This window comes from Pollicipes pollicipes, unplaced genomic scaffold (assembly GCF_011947565.3).
Source record: "Pollicipes pollicipes isolate AB1234 unplaced genomic scaffold, Ppol_2.1 Scaffold_3447;HRSCAF=4054_pilon_pilon_pilon, whole genome shotgun sequence".
Classification (NCBI taxonomy): domain Eukaryota; kingdom Metazoa; phylum Arthropoda; class Thecostraca; order Pollicipedomorpha; family Pollicipedidae; genus Pollicipes; species Pollicipes pollicipes.
Genome location: NW_023596297.1, coordinates 7,357,560 through 7,371,087, shown reverse-complemented (window position 1 = coordinate 7,371,087; position 13,528 = coordinate 7,357,560).

The following is a 13,528-nucleotide window of genomic DNA, read 5'->3' as shown; positions in this document are numbered from 1 at the left end:
TAAAGTATTTGGAGAGTATGATTACACGAGGGATTGTTTTGTTTATTAACAACCAAATATGATGAATTATGTCGATGCCGTAAGCAACAGATAAAGACGCGTATCAATTAGTTAAAGAAAACAAAATTTGTTGCACATTCTAATAACCAAACTGACAACATCAAAGCCGTTTCCTTGGCGATGCAAATGCACACTTTTCTCATTGCGTGTCTTCAATCACGTTCCGTGAGTTCTCGTCCACAAATGTGCGGAAAAAATGTGAGAGACTGGGAGGAAAAGCTTGCCAACAAAAGCTAAAGAAATGTTGATCATGGATTTTTATCGGTGGATACAGGACTACGGTTGGCGTCTGCCTCCCAGACAAGCTTTAGGTCCTATGCCTATTACCGCCACCAGCTCGGAAATGATTGCTTGCGGACGCCAATGAACGAATGTGCTCGCCTCAGCTGTACGGACTTCGGTGCATACTTGGCTTTGCCTAGATAAGGTAACCAAATTACCAAAGCTTAGTTAATGCACAGCAGCTATGTTGCTTGGATTTGTAGAGAGCTCTGGAACGCCTGAATGGGATTAGTATGTGCGCGCAACTCTTATCAGGAAACATAGGAACGCATCAGCACAGACCCTCTCTAGTCCTGTCTGACAAGAAGGTCTCACGGAAAATTACACGATGAATTAGATCGGCTTGTTCCTGTGCTTGGGTTCAGGCGTAACGCAACAAGCTCCGTATTGTAAGTACTATGAACACTAAACCACCCTTACAGAGCATAGAAGTACGGTCCGGCCTGGCTGGGTTGGAGCAGGTGTGGAATAAGGAGGAAGCGTGGAAGACGTGCAAATGGGTGGAGCGATGAGTCAAAATGGTGTCTTGGTTTGAAAAGCAAAATCTTAATTCAAACCTGTAGCTGTAATACCGAGTCACTTCACCAGTTACCAGGCCTCACGTGCTGGTTGCAAGCCGAGTGTGCAAATTTGAGAAATTTATCTGAAATAATGAAAAGGCTTGAGTAACGTTCGTTTTTTACCGGTACTTAACTGCTGTCAGAGGTCTGGGTCCCTGCCCAGGTCCCCAGGTCCCTTTGCATACTACTCGCTGAAAAAACATGCTACCCGTTATTGTATTATCTACAGGCATATCCCGTCGCTTAAGCTCTAATTTAAGCCTTGAATTGTTTGATCAAAAGCCGTTTTGAGTTCGATCTGGCCCACTGGAAGATGCAAAATTCGTGGGCTGAATTTCAATCTCAATATTGAAGGCGTTATCAGACCGCGAGGTGCAAACAACTAACGCAGTTGACGCACCCCTGAAACTCAATGGCTACTTAACAAAACTGAAAAACACAAGATTTGCACGTACACCATGGATTACCAAAGGGATCCAAACTTAAGTGTGTGGCATCGGTTGAAACTGGGAAACTTATTGACGTCATGACGTCATAAAGTTTCATATTCTATCCTCGGTTTTGCTGGCTGGTCCATCCTCCGTTTCTCAGTGACTTGATCAGCTGTTCAACACCTGTGTGTGGGAGGCGCTTCGCCGGTTTCGCTGAAAGCCGGTGACGCCCAGCTGTGCATCAGGTGGGTAAAGTTTCCTCCGGTGTCGTGGGTTTTATATATTCGTATGTCATGAATACCTAACGCGGTCCTCGTTTGCAAAGGCAAACCCACGGTTAAGAAAACCAGGTATTGTTGGGTGATGGTGACTTTGGAAAGTAGGTTGGTGTGCGCCCTGCGCGCAAGGGCACGCGCCGCGTTTTGTGAGTCACCTCAAGAGTACAATACGGGGTTGTGGTTTTTTGATGATGCTGCCATCTTTACCATTTATATAATCTTATTAATGAAGAGCTGTCGTGATAGTCCTATTTGATGTTAACATAACCAGGCAATGTACAGCAATTGTCTGACATGCATGATACTCATGATTATCACAGATGCATGATTTTTGTTGTCTTGATCACATGTTTTTTTTTTGCACTTGCATTGTGGTGCTTATTGGGGGACTTATGCCTTTCCAGGCCCAATTAATCACAAACCATCCAATTTCAGCTTGGCATTCAGAGGCAGCTCCCAGTACAGCTTTTTAGGCATGCTGTGGTGGGTCATGGTTGGCACAGCAAGTTTCCAGACATCTGCTCTCTGGTTACGCCTGTCATGTGTTAAACTAAATTCTATGCACATTTTGTTCTTAATCAGATTTAGACTAGGCTCCATTGCCTGCTTAGCGAAGCCAAATTTAAAGGTGATAAACATGATGTGTGACAATCACAATGGATTTGATTCTCATCTGAAAATCTTCAATTCACAGAATGATTCAGCCACAATTTCTAGGGTGCTAACATAATGTTATATCATTGCTCATATGACTGCATGTGGTTATGTATTTACAGCCTGTGGTGTGCTCCTTGCGAGGACTTGGTTCAAACTCTGAAATAAGTTTAGTTATTGTGACTATGCAGTCAGGTATTACATTACAAGTGAATATGTATTCTGTTCAGGCAGTGTTGCATTCAATTTGTATAGTCTTAATGGTACTTAAGCAGTTCAGCTAGCATTCATTTAATACTTAAGCCTTGGTGTTCTGGTGTAATGACTGAAGCTGATAATGGGGCATTATTTCTGCTGTCTTGTTGGTGGGGTTTGGAGAGCTGCCCTCTGGTGTGCCAATTTACCTATATTTTTGGATGTAGTCAACTGATAGAATGCCTGATAACATTTAAATGTGAAGAGGGCTGGGGGATAGCTGATCCCATTTGAATGTGGAGAGGTTCACTCTGTGCCCCCTCTGGCATGTAGCACTGTCAGCATTTTTCCAACCAGGCTGATAAAATCTCTTAGTGTTTTCTAACTTGTTAGTTTGGCATGCTGTGAGAGAATTTTGGCACCCTGTATGACCTAGAAGCAGGTCCGAGCTCGGTTTGTGGTGGAAGCATTCATGAACAATTCAGTCTTTTCAGATGTATGCATTAGAGGATTATCAAATACAGCCTTTTAAGGGCTGTTTTCCTCTGAGCAGGTGAAGAGCATTTGCAAGAGGGCAGTGCCCTAACACTGGGCATACAGATAAATGCATTGCTTGATAACTTGAATAGTATCTGTAAGGCTTCTGCCAGAAGGAGCCATAGGCCCTGTTTGGGTGGGAGTCAACCCAGTTGGGGATGGGACAACTTGGGTCCCCAACTTTGGGAAGGAATTGGGCTAAATTCAGGAGAAATACTGTTTGTGTATTTTGATGGTAGATCTTTTCATTTCTTTTTTCTGTTCAGCCTCTAACCTATCTTGTGAAACTAAGCCCCTACTGGGAGGAATATGTTTAGTGACCAATATACAGGTATTGCAGAGGCAGATGAAACTGGTGAAAATTGTGGATTCAGGGAAGGTGTGCAGTGAGGTTGAGAGTGAGAGTAAGAGGAAGAGTGAGAGTGTGGGTGAGAGTGTGGGTGATGGTGAGAGTGAAAGTGAGAAAGAGAGTGATGGTAAGGGTAAGAGCTTGGATTTCAATCATGCCAATTGAGACTACATGGGTATTGACAATCATATGGCATTGACATCCAGACAGCCAGGCTGGTACTGCAATACTGGAAGATTGACAGTTTTATGTGTGCATCTCCCCATGTCACCTAAAATCGATTCCCCCTTTAAAGATTTGTATATCTCATAGCTGCCACCTGTCTAAAGCATTCTCACTGTTGGTGACAAATTTGTTTATTTGTTTATTTTCTGTTTACTGACAGAATGGCACTCTTTCAAAATCAGAAGTTGTGTACATAAGATGGGTAAATACACAGTACATAGAATGAGCATAAAGAATGGATGCCATGGCTCATAATGGAGATTTGGGCTTTGGGGCACACCGACTACATTGGCCATGTGCTGCCCATGATGACATGTCTCAAAGCTAAGTGAAGATGCTATTGAGTTAAAGCCCTCTTCATCACTTGAATACCTAAACTGCCCGGAGAAACATCTGTGTTGCTGTTGCCACCAAAAAGTGTTCACAACTCTTAGCAGTCTACAAAACTGAGGGCTCGGTACTGTTCGCACACGGGCGCGAGGTACAGCGAACGGAGTTCGAGTGCGGCTCGATCGGGGCGGCACAAAGAAGGCGAAACAGCTGAACAAGTTTGAGAGTCCGGTGTGCCGTGGACGATACTTTTGAGAAGGAGTAGACCGTGCTAATTTGGATATTTGGATTAGAGCCCTTTCGACCAGAAGTGATCATTTCGGGATTATGGAATGAAAACATAATGGATAATGGTGGGTCAGGACCGCGTGCGCCGGGGAAGGGGGGGGGGGGGGCAACCGCCAAGGACACGCCTGCGGGATGTGCGCTGGGGGCCCGGTCGGGGTCCCCCTCCAGAAGCCTCTCGGCCCACTCGTGGCTGATGCATGCAGCCTGCCCCGGATAAACAGGACGTCGCGGGCATGCAGGATGAAACAGAAGAGAGGATAAGAGGCTCGGATAAATGAAATCGTGCTCCACCCTTTGTGCTGCTGGGGATGGTTTTTTTTAAAGAAAGCAGAAGGCTGGCGTAAGAGAGAGAGGCTTTTTTCCCGGAGAATGTGGGAGTAGTAACCAAATAATAATCTTTTGTTGCACTTGATCGACCCGCACTTTGAAAATCGGCCTCCCCGTCCAGACCACGCTACAATATTCCAAAACAGATTGGACGTTTGCAGAATGCATAGCGACCATTTCGTTTTGGTTGAATTTTGACCTACTGGTACCAAACTGGAAGGCCCAAACGGAAATCAAGTGGTCGCTTGCCCCTACTGCCTTTGTCAGACACGTGTGAAGTGGAGGTTAGTTTGGCATCCAGCTTTGCGTCGGGGGCCATAATTTTACAGACATTCTCAGGCTCAGCTGTATCGATAAAGTACTGGGTCCGGACAGGAGCACGCCTGAGGATGGTCGCAAACGTTTTACATTTTGCTCGCTTGAGGACCAGCCCCCACCTGACCGACCACGCCACCATGTGATAAGGGATCCTCCTGCAGGAGGAGGCCGTCAGCCGGGGACGTTGTTAAGGGATTTTTTTCATCATCGGCATACAAAAGGCAGTCGGATTCAATGACGCATGGAAGATCGTTGACATGCGCTCGGATTGCGAGGGTCAAGTCGGCCCCACCCGTGAAGGCTTTCCCGGAATGGTTTCCGAATAGCACGACGTAGCCATGCCAAATTTTGCATAGATGTAGACAACTGAATATGGGATCGTTCGGTGTCAAACATGTAGATGTACCTTGTATGGTCGCTGACTTATGGCAGGTCAAAGTTATCGCTGTTGCTGCCTTCCTCCGGCCGGCACCGGCGGGATGCTCCGGGACCTTGGCAAACGAACGGATAGACTGATAGGCGAACAGACAAGGCTGTGAAAAACCCGATTTGTTATCGATTATTCTTAAACTCAAGGTTTTTATCAATAACCTTGTTGCCAAAAATCCAGGGTGTTCGCCGAGTTCATGGGTTTGTGTTGGGCTCTTGGGGTGGACGTCGCGAAGGAGGGATGGGTCCCCCTTTTCTCAATAGGAGGGGATCGCTCCCCCTAACAAAATAAAAATTTCCAGATGTTTTTTTCATTGGCATGCATACCCCCAAGATCCGTTTTGCTTTGGCCCATGTGTTTCTTTACTCGTACACATTTATTGTTATTGCTGTTCCAAAGTATGTGCACTGATTAATATTTCGACGAGCGAGGGGAGGAACTGGCCTGAGCCTGAATTGTCATGGCCAGTCTTTATGACATGAGTTAATATTTTCTAGGCATGCTATGCTCTTAATACGAGCTCATAAAAGTAAGTTGCCACCCCCATAGACCCAGCACCTCAGGCGTGGCGTTGCAGGATCAGTTGTGGTCAGGCCGGTCGCATAGCGTGGTATATGATAGGTGTCTTTCTCGGTGCTCTGTGTAACTGCCAGCGCTGCGGTACGGCCGGCCTGCAGCGCCGCCCAGCAGGCGAGTAATAATTACGCGTCGCATCAGGACCGGGCAGCGCTGCCAAGTGACACGCACGTAAAAGTTCTCGGTTGTTTTATGAATGCCTAGTTTGCCGGGCTTAGAATCCCTATTTTTCGAAAATCGTTGATTGCATGTTGAGGCTATTCTGTGCAACCATCCATCGAAATTTGCATAAGAATATTCCATCCATGATTAAGGAGTTTTGTTGTGACTTATCAATGTTCATCAATCAACGTTTTATCGTGCTTTGTCTTCCTGACTTTGGCCAAGAAGAACTGAAAATAGTCAGGCGAAAGGATTCATTCTCATAAAAAGAAAACGCACCCAGAAAAAGTAACATAAAAACCCAGGTGTGCTATATTTTGTTAAAAAATCAGCGTCTGGTCCATGACAGTTCTGATATAAATTAAATGTAAAGTGTAAATGCGAATGCAGTAGTGACTAGAGTAAACCTTATTCAGAATCCACTCAGGTATTCAACGAAGTTTCATTAAGTACGTTCGCTGTGTTCAATGCTGACAATGTTGGTGAGGGTTGCCTAGTTACCGGATACCCCTGTTTCCTCCCTGTGGCGGGCGATGTCGTTGGCCTGTCCCCTCCCAGTAGCGGGCGATCCTGTTGGCCTGTCCCTCCCAGTAGCGGGCGATCCTGTTGGTATGTCCCCCTCCCTGTGACGAGTGATGCCGCTAGTCTGTCTCTCTCTGTGGCGCGCGATGCTGCTGGTCTGTCTGATTTCTCCAGCCGTTGTGCCCAGCATCAATCAGCCATTGCGTGGCTCTATTTCTGATGGCCAAGTGCGTGGCCGGGCCGCGCTATTTTTGTGCGCGTCGGTACCTGACGTGCGGACTGCACAGTGGCGGAGGGGTCGGTCGGTGGCGGCCGGAGCCCGGGCGGGCGCCCGCGCGCTCTCGACCGCGTGGCGGACGTGGGTTTAGCCGTAAGACAGGTGACCTGCGCATGTGAAGACCCGCAAGTCCTCTTGTCCCTTGTGCGTTCCTTTCGCGACGACGTGCCTCGTAGTTGGCGCGAGGATCACGTCTCCTGCGCGGCTCCCGCGTCGCGGAGATGCCGGTCGTAGTGTTTCACGCGTGGTTTTTGTCCCAGATGTAACCTGTGATGGATGTCGGCCACGCGCCGGGGCCTTGGTGGGCTGTGCTTGCTGTGCCGGCTTTGGGGCTGTACGGACCTTCGTTTTTCACCTTCAGTGAATGCAGCGCAGCTCAGGGACGATGCCAGGAAGCCATTTAACCAGATTGGTCGTAACCTCCACCTAGTGGGTTTTTTAATGCTGCGCTTTCGTATCAAACGACGAACGCGACTTTGTCATCTAGTTGTCAGCTCAATGGTGTGAGAAACTTGTATCATATACGATTGAGATCTTTTCTTTTGGGAAAACGAATCTGCCAGATCTATTTTGTGCGTTGGATGACGTCAACTGATCCTTCTACGTCACGCTGTGGGTGCTGGTCAGTGGGAATCACAACTTACATGAAATGCTACGAGTATTGCACTCTAAGAAAATCTTGTCCCACATGTTATGAAGACTGACCATGTGCCAATTCAGGCTCAAGCCGTGTCCTCTACTGGCTGGTTGAAACACAAATTAAGTGTGTCTCTTTTCAAATACGCGATGAAATGAAATGTGTGCAGGTTAAGAAAACGTGGATCCCATACAAAGCGTATTTCGGTGGTTTGCAAGGGAAGCAGCTGAGCCGAGTAAGCCCGAGAATCGAGATTCTACCGGCATAATTGGCTTTGGGCGTGATATGGGCATTGACAGCCAACAGCAGGTGAGATATTTGTAGAAATACCAAGCAGCGTCCAGGTGACTAAGGGACGTGTCTGCCAATGTTCCTGTTTCACTCCCCCACCCCTCGCGGTCATCAAGTGGACAGGATCCCTGATCGTGCGATCCTGCGGTCTGCGTCAGCAAAACGTCGGCGCAATGTGAAGACTAACGACCAAGGCACCCAACGCAAGCGGCAGTGAAGTAGGCCGCCGGCTGCGTGCGGTAAACAGACCGAAGCATGTCAACATATCGCGGTTACAGGCCGGCCGGGCGCAAGGCCGCCTGCCTGCTGCGAAATCGAATCCGCGGCCGGACACGGACCGAATCCCCGCCCGGATACCAACGGAATTTCCTGGCCGGATACGGACCGAATTTTCCGGCCGGATACGGACAAAATTCCCCGAACGAATACGGATCGAATCCCCGACCGCATACTGACCGATTCTCCGGCCGGATACGGACCGTATCTCTGGCCGGATAAGGGCCGCATTCTTCGGTTGGATACGGACTGAATCCCCGGGCAGATACGGACCGAATCCCCGGTTGGATATTGACGGAATTCCCGGACCGGATACGGACCGAGTATCCGGCTGGATACGGACCGAATTATCCGGCTGGATATAGACGGAATCTCGGGGCCAATACGATCCGAATCTCCGGCCGGATGTGGACCGAATCTCCGACCGGATACGGAAGGAATCCCGGTCCACACTGGGACGAACTCCCGGGGCCGGACATGGGACAGCCTCCCCAGCTGGACATGGGACAGTCTCCTCAGCTGGACGTAGGACAGCCTCCCCAGCTGGGCATGAGACAACCTTGCCATTCGGGCGCGGGACAGCCTCCACGGCGGGGCGTGGAACAGCATCCCCGAGCGAACGCGGTACTAAATATCCGGCCTGCGTGGAAACCTTACGCTTCTGGGACCTCTTCATTGTCTTGTAGCAGTTTGATCTCAGATTGCACCGGGCCATCTGGACTCCTCGTCCAGATGGTTGCCTCGTCTAGTGTGTTTGTGTAATGTAATACACCAAAACGAGAGCAGTAGTCCGAACAGTTCCATCCGGTAGGCATTTGCTTACATCGAGTTTGAAGTACGCGCCACGCTTGGCTGCCAGCTAATCTTGGAGAATTCTCCAGAACATTTATGTTTTTCGGAATGGCATTTGGCACTGCGAGCACAGGTTATTCCACTAGTTGTCGCAAAAAAAATTCAGGCCTAGGGCAAATCTCGAATAATTTTCGGAAACTGGTCAAGGTGGGAAGTCATTTCTTCGTCGTGCTTGGCTATTACCCTTTAACTATGCGTGGCGGACCCGTGTGGAAATTAGGGGATGATTTCAGGGGTTTCCTGAAAATGGAAAATTTCAGTAGATGGCTATGAGGGATAATTATTCGTTGAATAATTTTATTGCGGCTGAACGCGCCTTTTCCTAGGCTGGTTATGGTTTAGGGGGTTGCATCAGGGCGTTGAATTTGTGTCACTTATTTGCAAGCTATTGATTATTTGTCAGCCAAGTATACATACTTCTTGAAGCTTTTGCTGTGTTTGACTTTTTCAAAAAGCATTACCAAGGATGTATGTGAAAACTGGTTTTACATTGTTTAACCCTGTAGGAGTTAGTGATATAACTGAATAACTGAATTTCCTTCGGGCAGCTTTGTTCTGCTTAATGGTTATCAAAATGAGGTGCGCATTTACGCTGTGGTTGACCCGTCTGCCTTCCGAAAATTACGTGCAGTGATGACTAGTCCGCAGCATTCATTGCAGGTTTTGTGCGTGACTGCTTCCAGTTAGGTCACTGTCCCTTAAATCGTAAACAGGAAACTGATGTTTCACCGGGCTCCGTTCTTCACATGTTACGTCTGCATTCTGGGATCTAGGGCGCCGACGACGATAAGCTAAAGTAATTTTCGAGTTTGTTGTGCCCTGGCATGCACGGTGTCTGGAAGAATGCCGTGACCCTGGCCCGTCCACGCCGCCTTCGCCACCGGGCGCCGCCGAATGTCATTGTTTTGTCGCCAGGCGGTAGCAGCGGCGCGACGCGTGATGTCGTCCGGTGACGGGCCCGGAGGCCCGGCGCCCGGCGGCCCCCCATCCGACGAGCTGGAGCTGATCACGGTCGGCTCCGGCAACGGCGACCCGAGCCGCCACCCGCCGCAGGCGCAGAAGGTAAACTGCGTCTGGAGGCTGTCGCCAATGCACGAGGCAAGTGGGCGCTCACGCTTGGGTGCCGTTTTCGACTCCATTCGTCTGGCGGTGGTGGATCTGTGGGCGGCGGTGCGGCTCGTGTATGTATGCGGATGCGTGCGCTCATCCGGCGGGGTCTGCTTAATCATTACGCGACGCTTGCCGCTGCACACTAACTAGAAGCAGCTTTGCAGGACAGTAATGTGCTTAATATATGCATGATGTGATGAACATTTTAACTGTGTGTGAAGAGTAAGTGTGGGTTTAACGTGACATTTGTGGGTTGAAGGCATGCATTTAACTTCCTGATGAAGACGTGGCTGGCGTTGTCGTCGTTTTTGACCACTACTTTGCGGACACAACCTTTGAGAAGCGGACAAAAAAGGAGCGGGCCGAAGATCCTGGGAGTTTGTGTCAACGGTCTCAGGCCATATGATTTTAACGTTAGACGTTTAGAACAGGCCAGACATTTTGAACCCAAAATTATGTGCAGATGTGTCCGCCGTAAAACATGACATCAGATAACGCTAAGTTGCGCTCATTCATATCGAGCAAACAGTGGGCATTGCTTGACACACTTGGCGAGAAATAAACCAACCGCCTGTCGCTATATCGATGATCGTTTTCATCTCACACTAGTTGTGCTTTAAAGATGATTATTTCCACGCATCATAATATTGTACCGGTGCACGCAACGTGTGGGACAATCATCGTTGCCATCTGTCACTTCGACTGTCTCACTGGGCCGATGACACATGGAGTAGACCGAAATTAAGCAGCATTGCCCTTTGCTATTTAGGTGACTTCCAAGAAAACCGGAAAATGAGTTCGTTTTTAGATGGCTCACCTCGGCTCTTCAGGACCACATCCCTGCATGATTGGGGACAGAACAACTGGCGTTAAGCAAAGCTTATATGCGTGAAAACCAAATGATTCATGCCCAGACATAATAAAGTCGCTAGAAAATGGTGGCCGGGATGACTTGAAATGTTAGAAATAACTAGTTCTACCGTCCGTCGGCTGATGATCGTATTCCACAAGGCTTGCGAATAGTTAAGACAGTGTTAATAACCTTTTTCCTCGTAGAATAACCAGCAGAATTAACAGATACACATATATATATATATATATATATATATATATTATGTATGTTCATTCTGTTTTCTACCGGCAATAAGGTTATTAATATTGTGTTATGTATATGCATAACGTTTATCGCAAATGCACTTAATAACTTACGTTAATACCTGCAAACTATCCAGATAAAATATACGGTCGATTTGAGGTGGTAATTTTTATTGTACAACATGTCGAATGATATGACTAATGAATTAATGTGTCATGTTGTGTTTGGTCAATTGTGACTGGTCATTTTACATCACGGAGCGGGCCCATAGAAGAAAGAGGATTAACAGCATGCAAGGGGAACGATTTTAAGATATATAAATCCTCAAAGCAAAAGACAGCGTTCAAATTCGCCACGCGTCGCCGGTACATAGTTGGTCTGAGTCGTTTGCATTAACAGCACTCCATTCAAGAGTTACTGATTCGTTGTTTGACGAAAGTTGCGCAGGTGTTCTAAACTGTCTTGCGCGCTTTAGCGTCTTTATTGGTCGTCTAGCGTTGCATCTATAATAGCCGCAAAGATGATGTTCAAGTATTTTGAGCAGCATATTAGCAACAGGACGAACATCATTCAATTTGTACGGCATTAATGCGTCCTATGGTGTCATTTTATGCTGGGTTAGATGTTACTCTTACTTAAGTTATCACTTACATTGCTCCTCTTGGATGCGCGTTTTCAACGTGTGCATTTGGTTATGTCAAATAGCATACTCTGTAGATTCATGAATTGGTATCAGTGTGGATTCTGCCAATGGGTTAAAGTGACCCGCAATGTTGAACTGCTCTTCAGATGACCGTTCATAGCTGCATGTCTTTGGTGCGGGATGTGACGTCAAGTCGCCTGAGTATAGAATAGCATCGTGTGTGACCCCGCCAACGCGGTTGATTGCCTTATGATAATGAATTGGTTGTCCACAGTATCTGCCTGACCAGTACTTTCGAGATGGAATAAGGAAGATCGATTTTGTTCTGGTGCGAACCAGCACCAAAGAAGATGACTGTGATATCAACCACGAGTCGCGCCACGGTGTATATGAGGAGAATTTGGTGCGTGGTGACGGCACGGTTCGCTGTGTCATTTATCGTGATCATCTGATATTTTCTTTAAAAGAAGTGTTGTGTGTGTATTGGTTAAGATTGTTCAGCATGAGAGAGTAATTAACGATATGTAAATGTGTGATGGAAGCCTGGGGTATCGTGCTTCGATGGCACGTGCCGTTCAATTGTTGATCAGGAGGCATGTTTAGTAGCAGTCAACGGCGTGTGGATAGTTGGTGTGCGCTCATCAAGCCTTCAAGCACAGCTGGCGGCGCCGATTGCAATGACTAATCCCACTTGCCACGGCCGAAGGTCAAACCAAGCGGACCCTTTCGTACGCGTCCGTTGCGTGTGCCTAGCCTACACCTGTTGACGCAACTGGTCCAAACGATACCACGTGTTCACGTGCCATATGTGCAGAGGCCGTGCAGGATTGGGCGGGTATTGTCACCGTCCCGCCCGAGGCCCGGTTCTGAGATGGGTCTGGGCGTGTGTCCATATAAGCGGTCCGCTGGTCTGTACAGAGGAAGGAGGGTCTCCACCTCGAGGAGGACACAATTGACGAGAGCAGTCCGCTGACCTTTGTCAAGATACACACGCCATGGGAGGTGCTTCGGCGGTATGCCGAGATCCTGAAGGTTCGGATGCCGATGAAGGAGGTGAGACCGGTGGGGTTCCAGTGTGTGTGTGGGGGGGGGGGGGGGGGCGTTAGCCGACGCGCGTGGGGATGGGGGAGCTGGCCGCAGCAGCTCATAGTCTCTAGCCTTGAAAGTGCGCCTTATTCTGCAGGCGAGTGCAGCAGCACGTGCTGACCAACACAGTGACTCATACGGCCGTGCCTGCCTTGCCGCACATGAGTCCATGGCCTCTTCACTTATTCAGCAATGGTAGAGAGTGTGATCATGGGTCGAGCTATGGGCGAACTGCTGAAAGCCTTCAGCTGATTGCGCTGCTCCTGCTGAGCTGCTTGTCTGACGTACAGTATTTTCGGACGTCGATGCATGATATCTTTGCGGACTGATAGTGCAGTCGGTAGCGGCCGGGGATGTGTGTTCGGCGGCATTCGTTGTGCGCGGCGTGTTGGTGCGCTGGCGGCGGCGGCCGTGCGCGCTGACCGAGATCGTGCGCGCAGCCGGCCGGACTGAGCGCCGACGAGGACTTCCTCAAGAAGGTGCCCGTCATCCGCGAGATCACCACCCTCGTGGACATCGTCGACAAGGGCATGTTCGGCGTCAACCCGAGGAAGTTCCCGCCCAAGAACAAGTACCTGACTGGTGTCTACAGCAGGGACCGAGAGTACCTGTGAGTTGTGGAGCCGTCGTCATCTGGGTGTAATATGAGCGTGTTGGCGCCGTGGTGTAGTTAGGACGGTTTGAAGCCAGGGCTTGCCAGACTGGCATGAGCCAGGTTGAGCCGCTCTTCCACTAA